This window comes from Mastigoproctus giganteus, chromosome 12 (genome assembly GCF_048544385.1).
Source record: "Mastigoproctus giganteus isolate SK-2022 chromosome 12, ASM4854438v1, whole genome shotgun sequence".
NCBI classification, from domain to species: Eukaryota; Metazoa; Arthropoda; class Arachnida; order Uropygi; family Thelyphonidae; genus Mastigoproctus; species Mastigoproctus giganteus.
In genome coordinates, this window is record NC_143586.1 from 144,391,343 (window position 1) to 144,418,049 (window position 26,707).

Below are 26,707 nucleotides of genomic sequence, written 5' to 3' on the forward strand. Positions count from 1 at the left end.
GTCATCCACGTTTCATTTGACCACAAAAAAAATTCCCTGCTCCTATCCATCTTATGATGATATGGTCACTGTTGCTGTTGTTTCTTGCACTATCAAGTTTTTGACGCATTTCAGATCCTTAACGAGAAAAAAATCGAGAATATTAGAGCCCCCTTTATTTGCTAGTCTTTGAGAAGCGCAACTTTTTATACTTAAATTTCTTTTCATGTAAGTTGTGGTTGTGCTGGAATGCTCATATGGAATCCACCTGTGGAATGTTTTGGAACAGGAAGTGAGGCAGCGTATAGACAAGCAACCGTCATCTATCCCGATCCTGTGGAAAGCCTTGCAAGTAGCATGGCTGCAGATCCCTGTAGGCGTCTTCAGACACCTGTGGATTCAATGCCTAGGCGAACAGTGGCTGTTATCCCTACCAATCACGGTATTAGAAAAGTTGCCATAATTCAGTGATCACCCAGTGTATATCCAAAAGACTTAAGCCGGTGATCAGGAAAACTGATCACTCAACAGATCAAATTCATCCAACGTAATGCGCAGCGCGATAAGGTAGTTCCAGACTAGCTAAAAGTAATTATAAATGAGGATAATATCGACATCATGATCCTTCAAGAACCTTATACCCATGCCAAGCAGGTGCGGGGTTATCCACTTGCATACAAAATAAATCAAGCCGATAATGAAGCTCCCTAGGCGGCAATTTCAGTCAGGAACCCAGAACTCACCACCACCACCACCAAAATATCAAGTCTCTGCACATCCTGGGCAGTGTGCCTGCATGTCATAGGTCCCCTGGGAACCTTTTATGGGGTTTCTGTATATAACAGACCTGGAGAGGATATACTATCAACAATAAAAAAATCGGGAAAACATAGCGGCCCTCTTTCCCAATGAGAAAATTATCGTGGGGGCGGATGTAAACTGTCACTCTCCTGCTTGGTTTGCGGGGTCTGTTGACTATAGCGGCACCCGCAATGGGCCGCGATTGGAAGAGTTTATTTCCAATTCATAGCTTACCATATTAAACAGGCCACGCAATTTGCCAACATTTTCATCCATTTTCATCTTAAATTAGAAAATGCTAACTGGGACAACTTCATAGCAGCCCTGGACATCTGTCACGCAGCTCCCGGCGGGGGACTAACTTGCTGGATCCAGAAGTGCACCAGAGAAATGTTACCAGGGTCATTACAAACGCCTGTACCACAACCTTTAAACGAAAAAAATCCGCCCCCCAGCGCTGTTCCCTGGTGGTCCCCAGAGCTGCAGTGCCTACGCAGAGAGGTAAATAGTAAAAGGAAAGTTTTCCAAAGAGCAAGGAGATCATGGCTACAGCCAGAGGTCTTGAGACAACAATACAGAATAGCCAGGAACACCTATACAGCTCTAATCCGCCAAAGGAAAAGGACGGACATCCTGGGAGCATCTGGTGGCATCGACTGGGAATACAGACCCTTGGGAGAGGTTGTATATAAAATTACCACCAATAAACTCCCCAGGGGAGAGGTTCTAACAACCACTTTCACACCACAAGGCACAATACCACTACCTGGGAGCAGTCAATTAATAATATATTGAATACCATTTTCCAGCCACCAATCTCTGATCTCACACTAATACAAGTCCAACTGTGTGCCTCCAATGAGTGCTACACCACGCAGGAAACCGAAGAGCTCTACACCCTGTAGGAACTTCATCGAGCAGCATTGAAACTCAAGGACAGGATATGCCCAGGACCTGACCTTCTGGAGCTGAGATTGTCAGAAGTAGCAGTAGCCATACTTACTGCTGAATCTTTTTCAACCACTGTCTGGCAAAAGGATCCTTCTCACTTGATTGGAAGAAAGCTAATCTTCGACTTCTCCTCAAGAGTCCGAATAAACCGCCACAACAGCCAACATCATAGAGACCAATCGCCCTCCTAACAGTTCTCAGCAAACTCTTTGAGAGACTTATCTTCTTCAGAATTCACAGGTATTATACAAACACAAGCCGACAACCAGTATGGATTCCGTCAGGGGCGCTCGACAGTAGACGCACTAAATAACCTGATAACATCTGCTCAATCCACACCTGAAAAATACTTCCTTGTAATTGCATTTGACTTCGCCGGCGATCGACTCACTTTGGTGGCCGAGCGTCCTTGGCAGGCTCAGGCAAGCACAGATTCCTCAAAAATCTCTACTCCTGTATTAAAAGCTATCTATATGACAGATCTGTCAGTGTAGAGACTCCCTACTCCAAGGTGATCAGAAAGATCCACAGGGGATGCCCACAGGGGCTCAGTCCTAGGACCAACTTTCTGGAACATGGTCCTCCTGGATGAGTTCCTAAATCAAGATCTTGGGCATGTTAAGTCCCAACCCTATGCAAGCGATTTGATCCTTTCCGTGCCTGCCAGTTCAACAGCCCAGCTTGAAATTTCTGCTAACCGAGCACTCTGGTTCCTCCAGGAGTGGGCTACCCAACGCAACCTGACAATCTCGGCTGAGAAAACCTCTTGAAAGGGAACGTAAGCTCAACCAGACCACCGCAGATTAAGATCAATGTCACAACCATCAAGCACCGCACCCAGCTTAAGCAGCTTGGTGTAATCCAGGACTCAAAACTGTCCTTCCTCCCACACCTACAGTATATCCAAAGGAAGATAAGAAATTACACAGCACTGGTGGCAAGGGTCACCCGCAGGGACTGCGGGTCTAAACCAAAGTACCCTAGCCCTGTTTTACAAAGCAGTCTTTATTCCAGCCATCTCATATGATGCAGGGGTCTAGTATCACCGGGCAACTATTGTCACAAATCAGAAGAAATTAGCCACCATTCAAAGAGCAATACTACTTACCATCACCAGAGCCTGCTGCACGGTGAGCACTCCTGCTCTCCAAGTCCTCGCTGGAGTCCTTCCTCTGGATCTTGAAATAATTAGATGTGGCATGTTGTATCATCTGTCCAAAGGAATCTCCACTACCACCATTGGATTCACCACCAACCCAGTAATTAATCATAAGACAGAGAAAAGGCGCCTTCTCGCACAAATGCAGTAGGCCTGGCAGGACAGATGGCCGACATCCGCTAAGGGAGCAATTACAAAGAAATTCATCCATGAAGTAACATTCACGTTCCCAAAAGCTCCAAGCTGGTTTTCCCGTGGCTTGTACAAATGTACCAGCTCACAGGTCATGGATCGATACAAGAAAAATTAACGTCTCTGGGCATCACAGATAATCCACACTGCCACTAACGAATCTTGGAACCATATAATGTATGACTGTCCTGACTATGAAGACTACAGATCTATTCTGATCACAAAGATTATTAATTTTCCAAAGGACCAAGAACATATACTAATTCATACCCATGACAATTATAAATACTTCACCATTTTTGCACAGGATGTCTTCAACAGATGAAGAACATGAAAGAGCCTAAACCACCAAGACCAATAACTTGAGACAGATTCTGGGCACCCTCTCCAGTAGTATCAAGCCCCCACCTCATCGAAGCTCAATTGAACTGAAATTCACTTCCTTCAAGTTCCATCGGGCTGATATCTGCAACTGAATCTGCAGACAAGATCAACCGGTATCTGATCCCACTCAAGACTCCAAACCCACACTGGAGACACCAGCAGCTTTTCTGCCACAAGCCACATTTGGCAATCAAACCTAGCACTCTAGCCTGGCTTTCTTTTACTCTCCTCACCGGCCAGGTGGAGGAGATTGGTTCCGGTCTCCTCTCCCCTGCCACCCCCTTCTTCCGCCTGGTGAGGCATGGGCCTGCCTCACTGAATTTCTGGGGGCGTCTTCTCTATTGTCCCCATACCTCTATCTTTTTCCCCCAGCCTTCAGTCTCCCCCTTACTCTTTACACCCCACACACTTATCAATTAATAACGTCCAAATTTAAACCATGCTTACATAAACCTCGTGGTCTTTTATATTTTAGCGTTAACCCACTTTTTATTTATTTATTTTATCTTTTATTTTTTTTTCACATAGGCCCTTGCCACTGAAATCTTTGGAAACTAGGTGGTAGGGCCTGTAGAGTACTAACACACTTTGTTAGTACTCAGACAACTAACACACTTTGCACTTGATCAGGAAAACTATTAACTCTTTTGAAACGAATGTATTTTGCTTAGAAAACCTGGAGAGAAAACTAACAGAAACTTTCATATGCTACTGCATTCTTTGGAACTTTATTTGTAACTGCATTATTAAATGAGAGCAGCCAACCTGAAGTGGTAATGTAATTCGAATTGCTTTTCGAATGTAATTCTCTTCCTCCCTTCTCTGAGGAGAAATACTGAAGTCAAAATTAATTAGCTAAGTAGATGGCTTTTCAACCTTTGGCTACGAACACTGCGAATAACTTTGAAGCTGATGGAAGTGCGCCCCCACACTGAAAAGTTAGTCTCATTAATTAGAGACATCAATTAAACAACACTTTAATGAATACCTAATTGGAATAATACTTAATTAGTTTTGCAGAGAAAAATATTACTTTCTCTGGAGAGTTTAATCCAATTTCAGTTCCACTGACTTGATCTTCTAGCATAACGGAATTGCAACTTTCCGTTTGTTGTATCTTTTTTGAATATATTTAATCTTTTCGTATTTTTGGTTGTAATATCGCAGATTTAGTGGGTAAATGTGACGTCTTCTCACTGAATTCTATTGCATTCTCTTTAAACTGTTTCAAAGAGGAGTTTTATGGTACTTAAAATGGAATTCTTTTAATCCATTTTAGCTTTCAGACTATTCCAGACAACTCGAAGATTTTACGTGAACTCGGCAGGAGTGGATAAAAATTTACGGAAATCCTCAAGAGAGGAAGAGCTCTTTGCAAGTTGTTAGTCGGGTGTAATATCACGTGATCTGCTCAGCTTAAAAATAAGGACTGTCGGTAGTATGTCTCCTTCCTACCCACTCCCTAGTTTCCGATGTCTGTGGACACAATGTCAACAACCACTTAAAAAGACGCAAAAGTTTCAGAACTTAGATTGGAGTAAATTGATTTCTGAAGCTGAATAGAAAGCTGTTCAATAAAGCAGGAAAGAAAAATACCCCTTAAATCAAAGCCGCATTCTGAAGAACTACGAAAGATTTTTAGAAAAAGGAACTTCAGTTGCTATGACATTTTTCTTCATTATCTCACATTTTTACTGTACTTTGCGATTGTAAAGAAATATTTTTAATAATTACACTAGCCAACACGATTTTTACCTCCAAGAACTTAAATGCTGTTTTTAACGTCACAGTTATTAAATATAGAGGGAGTTACGTTTTACCCAAATATGCTTGGTTTGGTTTTGATGGCGCATGGGCGACTAAGGTCATGATGCACCAAGTCCAGACCCAAATATGTCAATTTCACATAATCTAGCCAGCAATGTATGACACTGATTTATTTTTACAGATATAAAGCTAATTCTTTTAATTTTAGCAATCGATTCTGGCCTCGGTTTTCTTGTGATAAATATAACCAGACCTCTACTTATGGTTCTTAGGTTCAAATTCCGATGCAACAATTTACAATTTGAAGAGAGCACACAGCGTTTTTGGTGAGGAGTTTTGCAGGCTGTGCCAATGTTTTCCAAGTATTAACTGATTGTGACATGCTCTCAGGATTGTAAATCTATCCTCCAAACATAAACAGCCCCTCGAGAGTAGGAGGGTGCGGCTCGCAACCCTTGACTATCAGCTAGTAAGTTCAGGTAGTGATTACATTTAATCAAACAAAATGAGTTGATTAATTTGGTTGGAGACTTAAATTTGCGGAAAGAATAAGCTGAACTGTTATGTTTTGGGTTACAGCAGAGGAATGTACTCGCAGCAGGAGCAAAGATTTCAGTGTTTCGAAAGAGACATTAAAAGTTTTCGAAATATTTTGCTACGGAGGGCAATGTGTGTTTTTACAAAGACATTATTGAACTTCTGAAAGAACTAGGCGTCGTGCATAAGTCAGATGGATGGCGTTTATTCATAGATACCTCAAAATTAAGTTTAAAAGCAGTTTTGCTTCATAATGGCAACGAATTTCCATCCGTTTCTTTCCGGTTCATTCAATTGGACTTAGAGAAAATCACGAAAGCATGTCTGAGGTCCTATTTGCTATAATATACCAGGATTATGGTTTTAACATATGCAGTGATCTTAAGGTTATTGGTTTGTTGGGGGTTTCACAAAATATTGTTGTTTTTTTGTGTTTGTGGGACAGCCGTCCGACAGAAGAAGATTATGTTGTGCAACATTGGGACAAGCGGGACGAGTTCACACAGGACAATGTAACGTAAAATGTATTCCTTTGGTGCAATCAAACAACGTTCTTCTTCCACTGCTTCACATAAAACTTGGATCGATGAAAACTTTCGTGAAGGAACTAGATAAAGCAGGTAACGGATTTGCATACTTAAATGTGTTTCCTAATTTAACATATGCCAAACTTAAGGAAGGAATTTTCGTAGGACCACAAATTAGGAAACTCCTGAAAGATGATGTGTTTGAAACCCAGTTAAAGGAGGTTGAATCGGCAGCTTGGCAATCATTTAAGGTGGTAGTACATGGCCTTTTGGGTAATAGGAAAGAAGAAAGCTACGAAATGTTGGAGTCTAATTTACTCGAGCACTACAAAAACATGGGCTGTCGAGGGTCGTCGAAAATTCATTTTATCCATTCCCATCTCGAATTTTCCACCAAAAATTTGGCAGACGTGAGTGATGAACCAGGGGAGCGGTTTCATCAAGATATTTCCACGATGGAAAAGCGGTACCATGGTTGCTGGGATCCTGTAATGTAATTATAGGGGATTACTGCTGGTTCCTTGTGAGGGAGAGTAAGCAGGAATACAAAAGAAAATTCCATAGTAGTAAAAAGTTTTTCAGGACTAGTATGCTGATTATATATTATTGAAATATAACTATTTCGCTATGATTTATATTTTTACGAAGTTAAATGAGTTATAGAGAACGTATAATATATTTTTTCACTTGAATTATCCCTTTATTTTAACATTAAACGTGGGTACATCTTTTGATGTAGACGTGATGGAGACTTCTTATGGTGATTTTCGGAATCAGCGCATTTATTTCTTTTTCCAGAATCACATATTTTCATTGCAGAGGTATAAAAAAATTCTTTTGTGTTATGAAAGGCTAATTTCATAAAATTAATTCACTTTATTGGCATCAGTGTCGCTGCATTTTACGAAGTGATATATTTTTTATAAAATGTGGGGATTCAACATGAAATGCAATTCTCGTTTGCTCTTAACCAGAGGTGAAGACATGTCGGTCTTAAACTGAACAGGATGTGTGCACTGAAATTTATGAAAATATGATCACATTATTAAAGTTTATTTGACGAAATTTTATGTGGTTACCGACTAAATCTTCACATTATTTACTAGGCCATCATTGGATGTAGGCCTTGTTTCTTTTTTCGTGTGCATAAAGCTAGCACGGATGCCCTTTAAGTACAAAGGGATGGGTGTAAAGGCTACGCATCTATCTTCTTGTAATCATTGTTAGCTGTGTGATACGACAAGGCTTCAAAGACAGTAACCCTCCTAGATTAAAATATTTAGCTGTAACCACCCAATCTTAAAGGGTACTTGTGTTAGGAATGGGGCCATAAATTTTTCTAAACTGCCGTGTTTTTGCTCAGCAGGTGATATGTTTGAAAGGGAAGGAAGACAAAGTACTACGTTTATTACTTTCTTGATACGTAGCCATAAAGTTCTTTACAAACTTTTCCAAGGAATCCATTTTGGAGGTAACGGTTAGTTGCAGACAGAAGGTATATAAAAGTGGGGCGGTCCTTCGGCCGGAAGGCTTTCTCTTTAGATGAGGTACCTTCAATTTTTATACATACCAACCCAGCCACAAATTTGGTTTTATAGCTGTGGATATAATAAACAAACAGATGCTGATATTATTTCTTGATCGTGGTGCTAATTAAGACCTTATTATCCAAATACAGAAGATTTTGGGCTTTCTTTCTTATACAATATATTTCGCTTTAAAAATGTTAAGGGTTATGCACGAATAAGCACGTGGTGTGTTAGTCAAATAGTAGATAAACTAGGATTGTTCTAAAGGTGCGCACAAGGTGGACATGTCATTTGAACCAAGTGAATTCCCGCCCCTCTTTGATTTGGAGTTATTTGATAAAGAACAAATTATCTTCTGCTTGTGAGCTACAGTATTTTTTAAAATAGCTAAAGATGCACAGTCTCCTTATTTTATCGAGTGCTATTTTTTGTGAATGTACAGTAGAATTTTTCGAGACCCCGGAAAGTAAACCCCGCTACAAATTTTGGTATCGATCTGATGATTCTTTCTTTTTTTCTTTCCAGCGCAGAATGAAGTGAAGTGTCACAATGGATAAAAAGGAATACAGATGAGTGATTCGTCTCCACTTTCTGAAAGTGAAAACATCCAAAAAATCCAAAAAATCCACAAAGAAATGGTCGCTGTTTATGGAGAAGTCTGCCTAAATTACAATGCTGATGAACATTGGTATAAACAATTCAAATATGGAAGAACTTCAGTGCATGATGAAGAAATCAGAAGCTCAGCAAACCGCTGTAACAGAAGAGTCGTTGCAAAAATTGAGGCATTAATCCTCTAAGGTCGCCATAACAGCGTGAAAGAACTAGCTGCACAGCTCCAAAGTAGCGTAGGATCTGTGGAGAACATCATCCATCAATAGTTGCATATGAATGTCTGCTAGATGGGTTCTCAGACTTATGCTCCCTTACCAGAAGAAGGAAAGGACAAAATGTGAACAGTATATGAAACTTTGTAGATGTGTTCTTTCAAGGATAGTTATCATGGATGAAATTTGGATTCATCACAATGATCCCGAAAATAAACAGATGTCAAAACAGTGAAAGCATGCAAAATCACCCCCCACCAAAGGCAAAACAAAGCGCTGTTCGTAATGCTAGCAGATTACCTTCAAAAGGGCTGTACTGTGACAGCGAAGTATTATTTCAGCCTTCTCATAACGCTACGTGCTGCTATAAAAGAAAAAAAAAAAAGACGGGGGAGGCTTTCAAAAAGTGTGCGCCTGTTCCACGATAATACTTGTTTCTCCAAGGATGTGCCTGGAGCAATGTCTACAAGAGATTAGACATAATTATATCCCAAGAAATCTAGCTGATCCTATCTTCTAGGATGGGATCCTCCATGGGATTATTTTCCATAGCATGAGAAGTCAGTCTACTTCTCCACCTCTCTCTTTGCTTTAGTCTTGCTTTATTTCACCTACCTTTTAACTATTGAAGGGTTCCTCTGTTTGATCTTCCTCTCTTCTATTCTTTCCTACCTATCCAGCTCCCAAACTTCTCCTTCTATAGCCCTTTTATTTCATCCTGATTTGGGCTCTCTCGGGTGTTTTGCCCTCCGCTAGTTCAGCAGGTGATAATAGATCCTGGCCGCCTCCACGTGACGGGGATGGGGGACGGAACGTGGTGACCAGGTGTTGCTACTTCCCATCTGCTAAGAGCTAGGTACCGACCGAAACATAACACACCATATCACTACACTTACACATCCAACACACTATATAAAAATGGCCGGTTTTTGCGTAAGCTTCTACATAAGCTGTACAACGGCGGCTGATGAGGGAAACCCTGGGATTCGCCTCAACAACACATGAATATCCTTCTGTATATCACCCCCCCCCCCCTTGTTCCACGATAATTGAGCCCACTAGAGAGACTGTTAGTTGGATAAACTGTGGAAATGTGCTCCTGCTCTTGAGATTATTTTAAGTGCTTTTAAGCTCTATCTACTGTTATAAAAATATGTGCTTCTTAAAAATGAAAATGTAATTTTCGGCTGCTGTTTTTGCCAGAAGAACTGTTCTTAGAGCCTTTCTTTGAGGGGAAAACCTGGTGACTGGATTGTCTTCATGAAGTTTCTTGTTGGATTCGATTTCTTGTGCCGGTTCTGTGATATCGGAGAATATTGCCTTCAACTATTGGAATCTAACTTCTAGTGGCGGCTGGAGTGCTGGACTCGATTCATGGTGTTCAGTCTGGTGCTCTGGTTGGTTGTCTTTGTTCTGCTATCATGAATAATTCTGGATTCTGAGGTGCCGGACCTGATTCACTGCGATGGATCTGGTGCTCTGATGGTTCTGTTTTTTCATGGCCGGCAATTGCTGGACAGTATCTTTATTGCATTTTGAGGTTCCAATGTGGAAGCAAACGAAGAGATATTCAATTGAACTGTGATTTTGAAGTTTGTAGTTGTGCCATCCAGAGTACTGATTATTAGTTTTTTTTCTGCTATCTGGCTCCCTGGTATGGACAACCGGGGAGCGGAATTACTGGCACCCACTGGCATTGCACTACCTCTAGTGGGCACACGATTTCATGCGCGAATTACGCTAGTGTTAATAGACTCAGGTAACACAACATACTTTTCAGGCCCGCTTTGTAGAGATTCTACACATTCACAGGTTTCAGGGTGGAGTTGGACTTCTGACTGACTCACTCACACACACTTAGCCAGGTGGGTAAAATGCCTGCCTGGCAACCCAAAGGTCGTGGGTTCGAATCCTGCCTCGGGCTTGGATCAGAGTAAAATGCAAAAACTTGGGGAGGTGCATTATGGCCACAGAAGCCGATGCGCCAACAACTAACAAAAATACACACACACACACACACACACACACACACACACACACACACACACACACACACACACACACACACACACACACACACACACACACACACACACACACACACACGAGTGCTTAATGATATGTACAGAATATTTAAATATATATAAATCATGTATATACTTTGACGTTCATAAATGTTGTATATTGTGTGTGTAATAAATAAATGCTTCAAGATAATGCCCCATGCGTATTCCTCGCTTGCTCCAGTGAGGTGTGCCCTCGAATGTGGGTTCGAAATATCGTAGTACCCTGCTTATTCCCCTGACCTTTCACCTTCGGATTTCTTCCTTCTTTTTCTGTCGTGAAGTCCTTTCTTCGTGGAAAACGCGTTCCTACTAATGATGAGGTGATTTCTGCTGTTGAGCGGTTGTTTGAAAGACAGAGGACTTCTACAAAACTGGCCTGCGGAAGTGAATTGAGAAGTGGAAAAATGATGTGTCATTTTGGCTGGTGACTACGTTGAAAAAGTGTAATATATTGTGTTTGTTTCAGCCTTCTATCACAACTGCTTCTGGGTGAATGCAAATCTTTTTTGAACCCCCCTCATATAAGATGACATACTAAAATATACGGTAATTTCTTTACCAGTTTAGAAAATATAAAAAAGGCAACTGAATTAATCTTAATGAAATCTGTTAAATTTATAACTGACTATGCTACTCGAGTTTTGTTTAATTTTCGTTAAAATTATGTGATCTTTCTCAATGTTTGTCATGAATAACTCTGTTGGGGGATGTGCTTATTTTAAATGCACGTAGTGTCTCTGAAATGAGCTTTACCGCGTGTTTAAATCAAAACCAATATTTATCTAAGTAGAAGACGAGAGAGAGAGAGAGAGAAAGGGAAATAATGCATGGTGCGGTGTCCAAGAGAAAGTTGGTTAAGTATCCTTGCGTCAACTGTGTGCATTTACAACAACCGTCAGTTTTCATCTGCATAAACATCCCAGTTAACCAGTTTCTTTGTTTATAGAAAGCAAGGGGAGATAATCTAATCAGACTGTTGTCTTTTCTCTCTCTACTTTTATAAACTGTTCATGACTGTGTGTTGTTTAGACAGTTGAAATTTACCTCATTTCTGGTCATTATTACATTAGTCTTTCGAATGTTACATAAAACTTTGGAGTTGCACAAGAGGAAAAGAGGATCCTCAGTGTACTGGGAGGGTTTAATGCAATGAATGTAAATTGACGTGCTTTGTGTTTCCTAACATAAGTGTAAGGAGCTTTCATTGTGTACCAACAAGCGGACATTAAATGCTAGCGTTAATAGTTCTTCTGGAGGCGTTATCTGTTCCCATTTTGAATCATAAGTGTAAAATGTCTTTCATTATACCATCAACAAGATTCGTTTGTAAAGGCATAATTCGGAGAATGAAGTATGGTCTTACTCTTAAAATAGGGACTTCGGTTACATTTCGGGCAAACGATTTGCGTTAGGCATACTAAATGACATTGCCAGTTAATCCCAAAATCGTTACTGAAAGCGGCTTCAGTCAGATATTGCTTATTCTACTGGAATGTGACGTCGGAGTATGGAGTATAAAATGAAGACTTTGTAGATTACTGAGAGATCTCTTAAGTTAAATTGAATGCAGTGAAGGCATCATGTAATGCCCCTACACTGAGACAACAAAATACTCTCGATTCCAAAGAAGATTCATTATATGACACTTCTGGGAGTCTAGGAATTTACGAAATCGCATCTGTGGTTATATTGACGAAGGATATCTAAGGGTATTATGTTCTACAGACCATAATGCTTCAGAACATACTTTTGATCACGTATCGATGGCCATGTGATTCTAAGTTAGTAGACACCTTTGAACTGGTGAGTATTTAGGTAAATGCTTTTATGCACGTTGAAGATTGCATCAGTTCTGTTTAAAAAAAGAAGGAGGATTTCTTCGTGGATTCTTATTAATGAAAAGCTAAGTTTAATTAAAAAAATACTGTAACATTTAATTTTCCATCATTTAATGAAACTGTTTGGGGTTAAGAAAGACTAGGTTGGACACCACCAGAACATGTCTCTAATGGTGTGAGCAGTGATGGTTGTCTTGTTGGTCGGTTGCAGGATTTTAGGCGAAAAAAGACCTGGGTTCTGTTCTTATCGAAAGAGGCTGAACTATTATTTTGGGACTTTTTCAAACTGTAGCCCAATATGTCGGCCATGAGTTTTCTTTCTTTCGGAAACTGTTTTTTTTTTTTTTTTCATATTCAGATAAGAGGCAAACCAAGAAATTTACAGACACAGTATACTGACGCTGCATTGCCTTAGCTGCCTTGGTGCTAAACCAAACCCAGTGTCAGTTAGAAAAAATTCTAACATCATTTTTTAAAAGCCGCTAATTATATTTATTATTTTATAATTTCATTTATAAAAGAATACTATAAATAAGATAAGATCCCCACAAAATAAGAGGTATTTAAAACTGAATAAGAGGCATTAGGTCTGATGACATGATCAACATGGAATCCAGAAATAATGAAGACAGAATAATCTGTGGAGAATAATAATTTACAATGGAGATAAATTTCAGTTTTCTTCCTTGTACATCAAAATTCAATTTATAACAATTCAAGCGCTTTTTATTAGTGTTATTCTTACTTCACATTAATCGTTTATGAACCACGTAACATCATCTCTTATTAATTTCATTTTAAACTTCTTTTCCTTACAGCAGTGACAGATAGGCCTTCGTAATTTCTGTGTACACTCTCTCCTTCCTACCAGTTACAGTAGAGATATTGTATTTGGGCAGCTCGTATTATAAGCAAATCAAAGGAGAATGGAATGGTAAAGAATCCATTTTAATTGCACACCCGGGTAGAAAATTTCCAATCATCTGAATAAGAATTCCATCAGAAATACATGTGCTATTGAGGTATTAAATCTGTTTCACATTTTCCCCTCTTGAAAGTAAATTTAAGCCTCATTCGGACGGAGGTGAGCGAGTGGTAAACTCCATCACGTTGGATTATGTAGCTGTGTTGTTGACCAGTAAGTGAGGCTGCGAATATTCCACCAGCGTAATGGAACATCGGTGGTGCACTGAACCGACACTTTCATTCCACTGAATACTGTAATTAGTGGTTGTTGGTGTTAAGTAACGATAAATGCATACTGTAATCAGCTAGGCTGTTTCAAGGCTTACTGCTTTCAATGTTTGGTAGCAATACATTTTGTAGCGATGCAGATATTTCGAAACAGTGCAAGAGTGATTCTGTTGTAACGCTACTGGACCGCGATGGTGGCGTGAATTTGCCGTTGTCAGCTTTATGCCGGGGAGCGAATACAATCATGTGCATGATACGAGAAATTGTTTTAGAAAAGAGGTAATTTATAGACACTTTGTATCAGCGTTTTATGTCCCTGATGAAAACACATGGGCCCTGCATGTACGCTGAAGTATTGAGATCCGGGACCTTTATTGAAGTGAATATCCATGTTGTACGCGATAGAGAAGACTAGAAATTAACAAGAAGAAACTGCTGCAAATTATGGGTCACGTGTTATCTTGTGGTCGGTTAGGTTCTGAGTGTTTGGGTTCCTGAAATTTATAGTAACACCAGCTCTTTCCCAAAAGCAAAGCTGTGGTGTCACCGGTTTGTAATTCGGGGGAGAGGCTGGTTCTTTTGTATTATGCTGTTTTTCATGGTGCGTGAAAGGGCAATTATACTCTTGGGTTTGTGGAGAAGCGTGTTATCTGCCGAGAGCTACAATCAAAAGTATAGTTATGAAGTTATTTCTTGACTGGAGATACTGAGCCACCTTGGGTATGCGTGTAGAAACGCATCTTTTGTTGAAGGCATGGGATGAAAAATCTTTTGTAAAGCCAGACAGAAGAATTCGTAAAGGATTTGTTGAGTCTATCTGTCTAGGGCCAGGAGTTGTCTTTGAAAGAAAATCTTGAGGGACACTCTTTTCCCAGTGTCAGATCGAAAGATTCAGCACTATAAAAACTTATATCCTAGTGTTTTTGTATGCAAAATTTGAATCGAAAGTATGGTCTGGGAACGGCTGGTTGCAGTGGCTTAGCACTTTGTACACGGGGATGCCACCGGTTCATTTTGTGGGTATATTACTGTAGCAGAGGTTGTTGTACTTGCGCGAACATAAATAATTCTGACATATAAACAGAGTGGTAACTTTATTAGGTACATCTATCTAATAGTGAGAGTAAGTCCCCCCCCCCTTCAACACACAGAACAGCCCGGATTTGTCGTGGCATGAATTCAATAAATTGTTGAAAGCATGCTACAGGGAAGCACACTGGTTATAATTTGATCCGTTGACTTAATTGCTTCCCACAGTTGTTGCAAATTGAACAGTTCGGGATTTCTACACAAAAGAGCTCGTTTAACCTCATTCCACAGGTGCTCAATTGTGTTGAGATCTGGTGACTGAGGAGGCAACCAATAGGTTGAATGCAGTCTCACGTTTTTGGAAACAGTTCTGTTCAATTCTCTGACAATCTTTGTGACACGGCGCTTCTGGAAGACTATTTACAAATGAACGCCCTACATCCATAAAGGGATGCACCTGCTGGAAACAATTTTATGGAGCACCTAAATGTTGCTCCACTGGTATCAAGGAGAACTATGAAAACACTTCCCACACCATTAACACCCCCACCACCAGCCTGCAATATTGGCACCTGGCGTAGTGGGTTCATGAAGTCATGTTTTTTTCGCCGTATTTTGATCCATCCTTCATTGTGAAACATCAGGAACCGGGATTCACCAGAGCAAGAAACGTTCTTCCAATCCTCGACTGTTCTAGTATCGTGTATGCTTACTGTATCCTTGATTTTTCTTAGTTGAAAGTTGTTGTTATTTTTGTTGTATTTAGACTTATAAGATATATTCTGCATTTACTTAATTTCATGCGAGTAACGGTTTCCACCGAATCAACAACCGAATACAACTTGTAATATTTGCATTTTCTCCTATTCCACAATTTGAACCCAAGATTCCTCTTTACAGACACTCTGTCAGTATATCACCGGCGAATTTAAATTTAAAGCTTTGCACTTGTCAAAATAGTGACAAGACACGCGTCGCAAGATGCACGAATGTGACAGGTAACGAGCACTTGATGTTTTCTTACACGTCTTTTTCGTGGAAGAAGTGGCATATGACGACATTTATTCTTTGCTTTCCTAAAGATATTCTGCTTTACAAACTATAAAATACTGATATTTTGAAACGGCAATAGCAATAAAACTTCATTTCACATCGTAACCTGTCGTGCTGGTACATAACCTCTTTATTTTCGCAGCTGACAGATTAATAAGTCAAGACCAAAGAGAACACGGTCGGACGAGATTCCAGCTCAAAAACAGAGTTTAGTTTAAAATGGTTATTTTGTTGTGTGTAGTCCGATGATAGAGATACTCTGTTTGTATTAAAACGCTGCGTGCAACTTTAAATTGGTTCTTCGTATCGCGTCCCATTTGTCAGGATTATTTGTTACTTTTCGTAAAGAAACAGTAGGGAACATTTCCGGTTATCTATGGAACAGACGGTTCTTGGTGTACAAAAGTAATGTGATATAATAGTTATGAATGTTTAAAAATAGAAAATAGATTTAAACATCTATAGAGTTTTAGTTCAAGGAAATATTTCCTCCACTTCCCGGTTATGAATTTTAATTCAAATTTTCTGAAACTATCCGATGAACTGGATCTAGATCTGTGACACCATTCACTCCAGGGACTGTTCCAGTTTGAGAAAGGCTAAAGGAAACAACGTCTAACTGTAGCAGAACAGCCGAAATTATGGTATTGTACTATTTTTTTTAAAATTCTGTATCATGCTTTACTTATTTTAACGGAATTGACTCAGTGGTCACTTTTTTGGCCTTAAAAAGTATACAATAAAGCACGTTTTAAAACCAACCAATGAAGTTTTTCCTCTAGAATTCAGGGATTTGGATCTGAGGGCCTGGGTTTCCTAGATCTCAGACCCACAACCTCACTTTTATCTGTCTCCTTCATAGTTGGTACTAAATCAAGTGGTCTGAGGTGGAAATGCAGGATTTGATTTATCTCACAATTCATCGTCATGAACTTTGTCCGGCTTAGGTCTTTTAAGACCTGTTCCGTTGTAACTCTTGGAGGTGGTCTTGATCTCGCCATCGTTGTCTTGGTCGACCAACATCTCTCTTGCCTGTAGGTTTGTAGTTAAAGGCTAATTTTGGGATCCGGTCTGGGTTCATTCTTTCTATGTGGCTGATCCATTTTTCCTGATACCGTTTTATGTCATTTACTATGTTAAGTAAAGTAAAGTGCAGGATGGAAGCTTCCTCAACAATTCATGCTGAAGGAAATGGACCATAATCTGCCACGCTAGTCCAGTGCGGGTTGGCAGATCGACCGTATTCAGCAGTCAGGGGCTTGAACCCCGGTCTACTCAAAGAGCGTGTGCCGCTGCACTCCCGCTCCTGACCACTTGGCTACGGAGGCCTATGTTATCTACTTTTAATTTCTCGCGGATATCTAAATTTCTTTGTTGGTCTAGTCTTGTAAAGCCTAATAATGGTCTTAAAAATCTCATTTGTGCTGCTTCTAGTTTGTGTGCATCTTTCTTATTTATGACCCAAGTCTCACAGCTGTAGACGAGGGCTGGTTTTGAAGTGATGTTGTGCAGTCGTAATTTTGTTTCATTTGTCATTTGTTTTCCGAAGTGGCGTTTAATCGTTCCATTCATGTGATTATATTTTTGTAGTTTAGTGTGGATGTCTTTCCCTTCATTTGATATTAAATTTCTCAAATAGGTGAAGTCAGATATTTGTTCTATTATTTTATCGTCAATAACAATTTTGACTCTTTGAATGCTTTTTCCACATAATCCCATTGATTTTGTTTTTGAGGTGGAGATTTTCTTCTCGTACTTTTTACCTATTTTATTAAGTTCATTTGCTGCTATCTGTGGTTCTTCTTCGGATTTTGCGATTATAACTTGATCATCAGCGTATAATATAATTTGGATTTTATTCCTGTTCTTCAACTGTATTCCGTTGTTAATTGTTTGTTTCCATTCTTTAAGAATTTTATTGATGTAGTTATTGAATAAATTTGGTGATAGTCTACATCCTTTTTTGACTCCTTTATTGGTGTTAATTGGGTCTGATAGTTGGCCATTAGAATATTTTATACAGACTTTTCAGTTTTTATATAGGCTTTGCACCGCTTTCCGGAGTTGGGTTGGGATATTTTCTTCACGTAGAATCTGCCGACGTTTTCCCCGGTTTACATTGTCATATGCTTGATTGAATTCTATTCTTTTCTCCAAAATTTGTTGTAGTGAGAAAATGGCATCTATTGTGCTTCTCCCTTTTCTGAACCCACATTGTTCTTCTTCTAAGAATTGTTCACTGTATTTATTAAGTTTATTCTTTAATATATTAGAGTATAGCTTGACAGCAGTGTTATCCCTCTGTAGTTGTTAGGGTTATTTCTGGAGCCTTTTTTGTATAAATTGATTACTATTCCTGTTTCCCAATTTTTGGGTATCCGTTGCTTATGCCATATAATGTTAAATAATTTTAATAATGCGTTTTTTTAGTAAGGTGCCACCATATTTAAATAGTTCTACATTCAAATTGTCTGTGCCTTGGCTTTTCGGTTTTTTGAATTTTGTAATATTAACTCTAGTTCTTCCATTGTTATATTTTCTTCATCTTTGGTTACCACAGATTCATATTCCAATTCCGTAGTGCCTGGGTTATACCATAGTTCGGAATAGTGTTGCTTCCATTCTGCTTGGGAGATGGAGTTGATTTTTATTTGATCATTTGTGTCTAGTTGTAATTTCTTAAAAATTTTACAACCTCTTCTCTGTGGGCCCGTGATATCACGTTCTAAAGATTTGACAAATTTATCCCAGTCATCTCGTCGGATTCTTCTGGTTAGTTTTCTGACTTCTGCTCTAAGCTTTTTATATTTTATGTGTAGATGTAGGTCTTTAGTTTGTAAGAACAGTTTATAGGTCTTTTTTTTTCCCTCATTGATTTATTATTTTTTTTCAATTCTTCGTTCCAAGTTCTTAGCCAGTTTTTATTTTTTATAGGTTTATATCCATGACTTTCTTCAGCAGCTCCCAGAATTGATCTTTTCATGTTTGACCAGATTTCCTCAACATTATCACTTTCATCTGATTTCAGTTTATCTTTCAATCGATTTTCATACAGGAATTTAGTGCTGTCATCTTCCTACAAATGTATTTTTAATTTCTTAGTAGTTTTTGTTGGTATTTTCTTCTTTTTATTAAGATAATTTCTTTTTATTTTGAAAGTGATTTCTACTAGGTAGTGATCACTGTCAATTTCACTGCCTCTGAATACCCTAGTGTCTCTAATTTTGTCATTTCAATTTTCCTTAATGATAATATAATCTATTATAGACTTTGTGTTTCTTGCTTCCCATGTGAATTTATGGATATTATTGTGTCTGAAAAAAGTATTTGTAATTTTAAGTTTATTAAAAACGCAGAAGTCTATCAGGCATCTTCCATTATTGTTGACCACGGGTTCGCCTTCTGATCCTATACATCTGTCTACTTTTTGAGCACCAACCCTTGCATTAAAATCTCCTGCTAGTATGAGATACTCGTTTTTGTTAGTTTGGTCTATGATCTGTTGTAATTCGTCATAAAATTCTGCGGTTTCATCAATGTTGCCTTCTACTGCGTACATGCCAATGATTGTTATTGTATAAAATAGAATTTTTAGTCTTCATTTCAATATTCTGGGTGATATCCAAGGGCAGTCTAATATTTTGTTTTCCCATTCTTTCTTTATTATAACAGAAACTCCCGATGATGCCCACATTTCACTTGGTACGCCGGAGTATATCATTATGAAGTTACCCATTTCTTTGGATTCTTTGTCATTATGAAGTTACCTATTTCTTTGAATCCGTCTCACAATTTCCAAACAGAATACAATGACCACATGATCTGAATTTCTTTGATGTTGAACTCAACAACCAAATCCTGGTAACAGTATTATTTCAATGAATGAGAGATGATATTTCCGTAGGAGAGACCCTCGCCGCCACTAGCGAGGGCCTCTCTAAATACTCACATTGGTTAAAATCGATATCTTTCCTGTATGAAAAAGGTCTGGGTTCGAATCCCGTCTAGACGAGAGGCACTTTTATGGGCTTTTCACATCATGGCAGAGTGTTACATAGGTTCGTTTTGAATCTCGGGTTTTTATTCTACAAAAGAGAAAATCAACTAAAATCACATTTTATATTCACGACACACTGACTATAAAATGTGATTTTAGTTTGGGGTAAATAAAAATAAAGAAAGCAGCAAACCAGCTTTAAAGAATTGCCACTGATTTTTAATTATTACCAAGGGAACTCAGGCCCCGAAAAGTTGGTTGGGTTGTTGGTTATTGTAGGGTTTTAAACGCTCAGTAACTTAGACCATGTTGCGTCATACATGGCTGTAAATTTCTTGTGTTCTGTGAACGATTTGCTGTTTCTGGACGAAAAATCGAATTACCAGAAGAAAAAACTATGCACCCTCGCCTGAAACCGACTAACTCAGCCACTTGTGAAAAATACCAATAAAAATTCCTCGCATCATTAACGGGATTCAAACTCGCGTCTTTTCCACCGGTGTGGGGAGGATAATGCTTATCCCAACTATGCTACCCCAAGGGCACTGCCCCATCGGAAGAGTGTCACTGTATTTCGAATGTATTCTAAGAATGCCAAATATATGAAAAAAAACAAAAGCCATCATTGTAATTTGAATCTGAACCTTTTAAAACTAGTTATAACAGTATTGTGGCATTTTCATATGTGTGTTTGAAGGATGTTAAGTTTATCAAACATGCCACTGAATTAGGCTTCAGCAATTTTGCTTTCAATTTGAGGTTTGTTTGGTTAGCTTAATACGTAATTGGAGTGGGCTCGGATAGAGGACCTTTTATACCAAGAGATATTGTTCAATGTTTAGACCAAAATGGGTGTCGGATGAACTGTTGCATTTTATTATTATTATTAGCCATACGGTGCAAGGAAGCCCGAGGCTTATGTTGCAACGGCCATAAAAATTTCCAAGTTACCCTGAGAGAGAGAGAGAGAGAGAGAGAGAGAGAGAGAGAGAGAGAGAGAGAGAGAGAGAGAGAGAGAGAGAGAGAGAGGAATCACCAAGAAAGAGAAGAATGATGATATCCAGCGCTTAATAGCAGCGAAAAAAATGCATGGGATGATTATAAGTTGTGAGCGGATACAAAGTCTTATAATAAATATAAATTAGCGTGTAAGACACGTTATTCAGGGTATTAGACAGATTAAAGGGAGATTATGAGAAGCCTTTGGCCAAAAATGCAAGAAAAAGTAGCAAGGAATTCTTTTTGTATATTATAGCGTGACCTACAGAAAAGTGATAGTACAGAGGATCACTAGTAATATTTGGTGATAGACTGAATAAATATTTTGCATCGACGTTCACACAAAGAGCAACTTTTTAGATATTTGGTTAGAAGAAGTTTATCTAATGCTGATTGCAGTTAAATAACTTTATAATAATGAAACGGAAGGCGGAAGAAAAACCGTTGCAGCTAATAATCAATTAAGCATCTGGGAGGACTGATGGAAGCTATCCGATTACATTTAAAGAATCTACACAAAAGATAGTTCTATCTTTACCCATAATAATGAGAACATCCTTAGAATCAGAAGTCCCTACAAATTGGAGGCATGCAAATGTCTATTCACAGGAATGGTTCAAAGGATGAAGCGGGTAACTACAGACCTTTAACTTTGATCTTTGTGCCAGGGAAATTAATGTCGGCAGTGAAAGAAGTAATCCAGGATCATCTTGACAGGAGGGGGAAGGCATAAGGCATTGTCAGCATGGGTTTGTTATAAAGGAAGGTCATGCCTGACCATTGTGATTAGGTATGTTGAGGTATTCACAAAGGAACTGAATGCAAAGAATAATTCTGAAATCATATACTTAGATTTCGATAACGTGTACCACATGTACGTTTACTATTTAAATTGGACCAATATATCATTATGCACAATTTACTACCGTGGATAAAGGCATGGTTAAGTGGTAAACAACGAAGAATGGTTAGAAATGGTCACTGCTCTTCATTGACTAATGTGATAAATGAGGTACCACTGGGGTTGGCGTTGGTCCCCTTACTGTTTTTAATATTTATTAATGATGTTGACGTAGGTATTTCAACTTTGATATCTAAGTTTGCTGATGGGGGAAAAATAATAATCTGAAATGCTATTCGAAGAAGATCAGATAAACTAAGCAGATGGGATGAAAAGTGGCAGTTGAGGTTTAACATTGCTATTTAACAATTAGGTTTAACATTATTTTTTATTTATACATTTATTTTTTTGGCTGGTGCTGTATAAACTTTGATTTCTTGAACAATGTTGTCAATAATATTAATATTTAAGTATATTAGTCTTTCCCATAATCATGTGAATCTACGGTTTGTTTTTGTAGTTTTATTCTTTTCAAATAATTCGTTTCAAAGCATATATTGAGATATCAATTATTTGACAGGTGCATAAGATGACTTTATTCTAACAGTTAGAAAGTAAAAGAGAATGACAAATCCTCCTAGGAATGGGATAAAAGCGAATAGCCATAGAGCGATGACAGCATGGTGTAGTATCAAATTCTGAGCAGCTAACAATGCGAGGTGTAGAAATTTCAGAGAAATCTTTGAAATTTAACAAAGCTGTATCATTTGCTCTTGCAGCATAAGAAGGGTAAGATAACAAAGTGTCCATCGCGGAAGTCTATCAGAAATAAAGGAATTTGTGCCCTCCTTACAAAAAAAAAAAAAAAAAAACCTTAATAATAAACTTTATTTTTATACTCCAGGACAAGTTCAGAAAAAAATTCAAGATTGAGATACATAAATAAAAAATCTAATAATAGTAGTACGAATGGCAAATGATGCAAGAAAGCAAGCTTATACAGAATCATCAAAAATAAAATAAAAAAAACGCAGTTCACCCATCAGTACCTTCCAAGGATTTGTCTAGTTCTCCCATGAATCATCCCATCCACTTCCACAACACATGGAAGCCCGTTCCAACAATCAACCACCGCTGGCTGAAGACAAACTTGAGTACATTTATTCTGCAACCATCCTTCCTCAACTTGAATTTATGACCCCTCATGCGTGCAGTCTCAGCAAGTGAAGAATACCATTAACATTCAGCTTGCTCAGTCCGATCAAGATTTTAAACGCCTCAATCAGATCTCTCCGCAGGTACCCGGTCTCGAGACACTGCAATTTGCAAAACTGAAGCCTTTCTAGGTAAGAACACCCTTTTGTTCCCTTCAGCAATCTGCCCAACTTTGCACCCGTTCCAGTAGATCTACATCCTAACTAAAGTGAGGCCTCCAGACCTGTATACAGGAATCAAGATGCGGACTAACCATGGCCTTATACAAAGGGATAATCACCTCCTTATCCTTGCTAGCAAAGTTTCTGTATATCATTGACCTGTCCTGGCTGCACGCATGCACTAATAAGAAAGGATCCTCGCAGGGCGGATTTATCCATTGATATTTCCCATCATTATATGATAGTTTATACTCTATTAGATGCAATTCCACTTTTAGGCTTCTGATAAAGCGAGACTTAACTTGTTCTACAGGATTCTATAATAGTTTTTTCTTTTTGAATTGGGTTTCAACCTCTCCATCATTAACCTACCTGTATTTAACACGATCCCTTCCCCATTTTAACTAGTCTAGTCGCCGTAGAGTGACTAGACCAATTAAAAAGGGTGGAAGGGGATCGTAATAATTACAGGAAGGGGAAAGGTGTTGTATATTGGCAATAAATAAATAATATTATCAATATTTTAGGTATTCACTGCGTTGTTGTTAAGAGCTCTAGCGAACAGAATTGTAAGTCGCTTAGCCTTGGTAATATTTAAAGCACTTTCGAAACAGTTCATGTATTAGACGTGGCATCGGTTCATGAAACTACATCATTATCTTCTTGATGCATTTCTGCAGATAAATTGTGTATGAAAATAATAATTTATACGCTGTTCATAAATGATATAAATGAAGGAGAGTTTAGCGTAACGAGATTTTAGTGCTCACGTGCCATTCGTTGTTGTGAGCAATTAACTCTTAATTACGGATAATTATTAATTCGGTTCGTGCGTGCGTGTGTCACATACTAACAAATAGAGGTTTCTAAATGAAGTGAGATTATGACTGGTGTGATGGGAAGGCTAATTGCACTCGAATTTTAAGTGGACACCAGGCACGATTTAATTGTGGAACATTATTAAAGGTCGAGGTGAATCCAAATAATTCTTGTACGGCTGGAGACGTCACGTGTGCAAGTTAGTTCTCTGTGAAATTTTAATTGCTGAAACGAATGCATCGTAGAGCATCCTCTATATTTGGGAAAATGGAAATAAGTGAAAGGCATCTTTGTAACAGTGAAGGCATAAGCGAGAGACTCTTGAAAATTTGTAAAGGTTATATTTTAACAAAAAAATTACAATTTTACACAACAGTCAGTCATGTTTTTTCAAGGGGTTGTGAAATTCCTTAATCTTTATACACACGCTGACCAAAAAACATACGAATCTTTATTTAGTATCGAATCAGGCCACCTTTGTTTCGAATAACAGCAAGTGTGCGGCGTAGCATGGATTCTATAAGGAGGACGCTTTGGTCTAATTCTTCCAGAAAAATGTCGGGTAGATGCCAAAAAGTCGAAGGATGAGGACTTCGTTGCCCAATAGCTCTCTCTCCAGCATATCCCACACATACTCAATAGGATGTGGTCAAGCAGATTCAGTGAACAGAACGGAGATTTTAATTAAAGAGAAGAATGTCGCCATGACAATATCGAAGGCATAAGATACATCAAGGAATAGTGACTATCTACTTTTATCAAGATTGGTAAAGTATAATTCTGCTTCTTGGACTTTTTATTGATGCACTTCAGATAAAAGGTATTTTAATTTTGAATGACTTGTTTTAATATGACAAGAAATTGTTAGCACTTCTCTCATTAGTGAATTTATTAATACGAATGAAGATGTAGTTGGTGCATATCATTTTCATTTGAATGAAATGAAGTGGTGATGGTATTTGTGTAAAAGCCATAATTCTGTTCAATAATGCAGACTCAATTTAGAAAGCAAACTGCTTTGTTAATATTTTATTGCAGATTTAAGCGTCTAACATTTTTGTTTTGAGTTTTATAAAATATACATAGCTGCAAGAAACAACTCTCGCGTCTTCTGTGAATAAAATATAAATAGTTGGCAGTAATCTTGGAGAAAATTTTCTTCATTATAACGAGTTTTAAATACTCCCACTGGTCCAGGTAGTTTTGCGGTCGCGAACACCCACACACAGCCTGATTGCATGGCCTGCTTGCATGCATATCTTCGCTGAGTGGATTGCTTAAAGCTAAGATATGTGGGCATTATTTAATAGAAATAATTTCAGACTTCCCTACGAGAATCATATTTCTTCGGTATGCTTGGGTGTGCTTATAAGGCCCCATTATGATGTTAGATATATGACGCTGCTGTTCGGATCTACGCCTAACCCTTAATATCCACCTCTAGTTATTCCTTAAGAAGCTCATTTCAGCCTCCATGAAAAATTAACGAACTGACTCTTGAACATGCAACAACAAGGGTTGTTTCCCAGAAAGGCCCACTCGCATAAATCAAGTTTCTCTCTCTTTCTGGCGATGCGAAGTCAAAGTCCTTAATCAATGAGCCAGAAGAAAATTTGTAGTTTCTACTTCATAAATCCCGTGCCGTCTACTTGAACACGTGCGAGGCGAACAGGCGGAAAACCAATTAAGGCGTACAGAAAATTTCGATTCTTCTGTCTGCCTGAGTGAACTCTTTGTAATCACTTAGAGGCAGTGATCAAAGAAATTAAGTACCAACCTGTTCATCATAATTCCCGCTTGTATCTTGGAATTTAAATATCCTGTGAATTACTGTAAATCATTGAGCTGTCCCTGGAGGATGGTGTAATTCTTGTAATTTATGTTTCTGTAATTTATGTCAGAGGGTCATTTAAGCTCAACGTCTAATGACCAATAAAGCTGCCTTAATGGAAGTGTGTGCGCTACCGAAATTATTCCGTATACTTTGCTGCAAAGATCAGTACAGAAGTCCTGGTATTATCCTGATAGGCATTTAGGGAAAGGTAAACACCATGTAGTTTTAAATACAAGAGAGTCCATGTGAAAAAAGTCCACCAAATTGGATTATCAGCACAGGCGGTGGAAATCCAAAATGTTTCATCATTAGGCAAATTTATTTCTGAAAATATTACCTAAACTGGTTTTTCTCTTAGATGTACTCCTTTTGGATTGCAGATTCCCGATTTTCGGTATTTTGAATTAGCATTTTTAGACGATATTCAGAAAAATATTGCGCTGAACAGTGGAGCAATAAAAAAAAAGGATAAATATTTCATGTTTCACATGGTCCTTTCTTTTTGGAATCGTTCATAGACAATGTTATAAATTCGATATTTGCAGACGTAGGAAAAAGCTTTGTTCCCCCAGTATAATTTCTCAAGGTTTGCAACGAGAAAAATACTTGAAATTTATTTCTTGGTTTGCCGATTTTATAGCTTTTGATTCTTCTATTTTTATTGATCTTCAAAGAAGCAGAGATTTTCTTTCGACGCTGCAGTAGTTCACTTTGTTCTTGAAGCCGCCTAAATAAAAATTACTCTCTTTTCTTAAGTTTTATTATTTTTACGAAAGAAGGTGGGAAGAAGTGTGAACTAACTTGGAGAATACACTGAATGCAGCGTTCACCTAGGGTGATATTTGTTTATCTCCGGAAATGAATTTCGGCAGGAGGCGAAGGAAACGGATGGAGTAAGTGATAAGAAAGCTCAGTTTTCTAGGCAGCCTGCTGCGTTCTCTCTCTCTCTATACAAAGTTGAACGCTACCAATATTAAGACTTTCCCGTCTTCATGTATCAGCAAAGAA